The sequence below is a fragment of the Panicum virgatum genome, chromosome 1N (genome assembly GCF_016808335.1).
Source record: "Panicum virgatum strain AP13 chromosome 1N, P.virgatum_v5, whole genome shotgun sequence".
NCBI lineage: Eukaryota > Viridiplantae > Streptophyta > Magnoliopsida > Poales > Poaceae > Panicum > Panicum virgatum.
Genome location: NC_053145.1, coordinates 56,381,108 through 56,384,352, shown reverse-complemented (window position 1 = coordinate 56,384,352; position 3,245 = coordinate 56,381,108). Strand labels below are relative to the sequence as shown.

The 3,245-nt window shown below is 48.1% G+C and overlaps 1 non-coding gene across 1 annotated transcript; it reads right to left on the bottom strand.

The window, feature by feature from the left end:
* Nucleotides 1-2,320: 2,320 nt before the first annotated feature.
* Nucleotides 2,321-2,429, bottom strand: LOC120657811. The gene has a single exon (XR_005668347.1). It is a non-coding gene; the product is annotated as a small nucleolar RNA R71 (small nucleolar RNA).
* Between the last annotated feature and the right edge of the window lie 816 nt (nucleotides 2,430-3,245).

Here is a 3,245-nt window from a genome sequence, read left to right as displayed (position 1 = left end):
GGCGAGTAACCCCCTCCCCCCCAGCCCCCCCCCCCCCACCCACACACATGTCGCTCTCTGGGGGGACCCTCACCGCCGCTCAACCCTCCGGTGGCTGCCGCGGTGTTGACGGTCCTTTAGTGCAAAATTTGACCGTCATCTATATTCACAAAAGAAGGAAAATCATACCTCTAACTCATATATTTGTATCACTAACCTAGCTCCATGGTTGTTTTGGAGTCTTTTCAGGAGCACAAGTCCGGAATAAAAAGAAAACACGAAGAATACACAGACAAAGTCGCAAAAGATCGCATTCTGCGTAACACGAGCAAAAGAGGCCCACCTGACAGACCAAACCGACCAACCAGACCCGGCACCGACAACCTGACACAAGGGCCCACCAAGCAGTCACCTAGAGAAAGGCGGTGGCCAGGGGCGCCAAAGTGGGGCCGGCGGAACCATAGGTTCGGCCGAACCTGGACAAGCCCCTGTCCAAGTGTATTTTGGCGGGAAGCTCGATCTTATCCTCCTGAAGTCGGTTTGGCACGTTTCCATATGAGGAGATGGCGTGAACCGACCTCTCCAAGCTATAAAAGGGGCTTCCCCTCTCCCACTCAACACGCACCATTTGGAAGCCTCTCTCTCATACTCTCTGGTGACTTGTGCTCCTTAGGGTAGTGGAGCTAAGCTAGTACTTTATTTTCTTAGCGAATCCAGTCATCTTGGGGCCGGCGAGCAATCCTCGGTCTCTGGTATGGCTATGTATTCCGACTATCGTCATGCTATTCATACAGAGTTCGTTCATGGTTATCTTGCTATGTTCTTAGCTTGCTTTGCCATGATCAGTTCTTCATCAAGTTGTATTAGTTGTTTGCTTAGACCAGATAATCTAGATAAGGATATCAGTTCGTTGTGCTTTCGGGCTTGCCTTAGCGTCTTACCTGTCTCTCCGAAGGATGGGGGACCCGAGGGAGCTAGGGTAGTTACCTCATATGCGGGCATCGTGTCCGGGTATGCGGGATCCCCCGAATATGACGGCGCTCCACGGTTTGACTGGAGTAGAGCGCAGGTGGTGACAGCCCTGTCGGACCGCCCGTAAGCTGCTTCTCAGTTAGCGTACTCCTCAACGTTCGTGTATCGTGTAGGAGTTCATGCAAAGATGAAATGGGACTGGATGTTCTCCAGTGCGGGTCATTCTCTTTGATGTCCCTAATTTCCCAGCACTTGCAGCACTAAGCATGTTGCTAACATAACTTCTCTGCAAACATGAATAGTATAATAGGATCTTGTTTGCCTATGCTCCCGCTAACCTTAGGTGTATTCATTTATTCTTTATTCATGATAGTTGGTTGTTCTGTGTGTGTCACATTACCCCTGATTATTCTTTATTTATCATTTACCCCTGTATAATCAGCAGTTTGCACCTTATCTCATACTGTTATGGTTATGTATCTAGTAAACATCTTTACACACCTCGCCATCCTTTGGGAAAAATATAAGTAACGATATCCCAAATACTTCCAGGTGAAATGCTACAATGGTATATCCATGTGCTTGCAGATCCTTCTGTAATCGTTAAGACATATCGCACGGTGTTCCATGGCGTCGTTGCTATGAACCTAACCAGTTCATAGTCATTATGCTATGGAATGCCCACCGGCATTTCTGGCGCCGTTGCTGGGAACAAACCCCTCCTAGTAGCGATGTTGAGAAATGTCAACAAGCATTTCTGGCGCCGTTACCGGGGAATGGAACTAGGTGTAAAAATTTTACTAATGCATAAATATGGCAATGTGCCTTTGTTTTCTCTTGATTGGATGAAAACAGGGTAGTGTATGTCTGGTTTCTCCCTGCCGACAAACTTTGTTGAAAATCCCGAGAAACTCGTGAGAAGGGTCCAACCTCACGTCGTCCCTCCTCAGCTCTCGCTGTCGACAAGCGAACCAGCTCTTCAAGCACCATTACAACTACCGAACCCATGGCTGAGAAGACTCTCCGTGACTTCTCGGTCTCCTTAGCCGCCAATGTGGCGACTGGACCCATTGTTGATGTTTGGGAGTGAACTTTGAGCTGAAGTCCAGCCTCATTAACATGGTGCAGGCCGGCCCATTCTATGGCAAGCCAAACGAGGACGCCAATGCCCATCTCTAGAACTTTCTGGAGTTATGCAAGACCGTAACCATATGGGGCGTTATGGCCGACGCAATCAGACTCCGTCTGTTTCCTTTCTCCCTTCTGGGGAAATCGAAACAATGGTTTTATCAGAACAAAGAAGCCATCAGCACGTGGGACAAATGTTCCACGGCGTTCCTCGCCAAGTTTTTCCCGTTGGGCAAAACAAATGCTCTGTGTGGAAGAATTTCAAGTTTCCAGCAGACAAGGATGGAATCCATCCCAGAAGCTTGGGAGAGACTCGAGGAATACATACTCAACAATCCTCGTCATGGGATGGACGAGTGGCTCATGCTCCAAAACTTCTACAATGGGCTAACGACTACATCAAGAGCCCATTTTGATGCTGTTGCTGGACGAGCCTATTTCGATTTGACGATTGTCAAGGCTTCGACCTAGATTGAAAAGGTGCTCTCCAACCAGGGCTGGAACGAGGAGCGTTTCCAGCCCGAACAAAGGGCGGAATGCATACCGTCAAGGAGACGGATATGCTTGCCGCCAAACTGGACCTCCTACTAAAGAAACTCGACGAAGGGAACAAACAAATGTTCGTTCCCGTCCATGCCATGAACTAATACTCAGCGTGCGAGATTTGTGGTGATGGTGGACACCCGGGGAAAGACCGCCCCGAGACCCGTGAAGACGCAACCTACATCAACAACAACGGGTTCCGTTCACAAGGAGGCCAAGGGTGGGGTCAAGCACGCCCACCATTCCAAGAAGGAGGTAATATTCAAACCAACCCTCCTTAAGAGATCAAGTTTTTGGCCAAGCTAAAATTAACGAATCTTTAAATAAAAAGCTTGCTGCCAACGATAAAATTTTGGAGCGAAGGGGCTCATGGTGCAGTGGCACAGACCACTTGTCGGGGTGCTCCCGCCCTGGGTTCAAACCCTGGGTGACGTACCTAATTAAGCTTTAGGGGTTTCCCTTAAAGTGTTTCTATAAAAAAAATCTTGGAAAACATAAATGCAAAAGTTGAAATTCTTTCTTCTGCAATTAAAAACCAACTGAGTTTCAACAAAACTATAGAAACACAATTTTCTCAAATCGCTGCTGCGATTCTTGCTTTTGAGTCCGGAAAGATTCCGGGG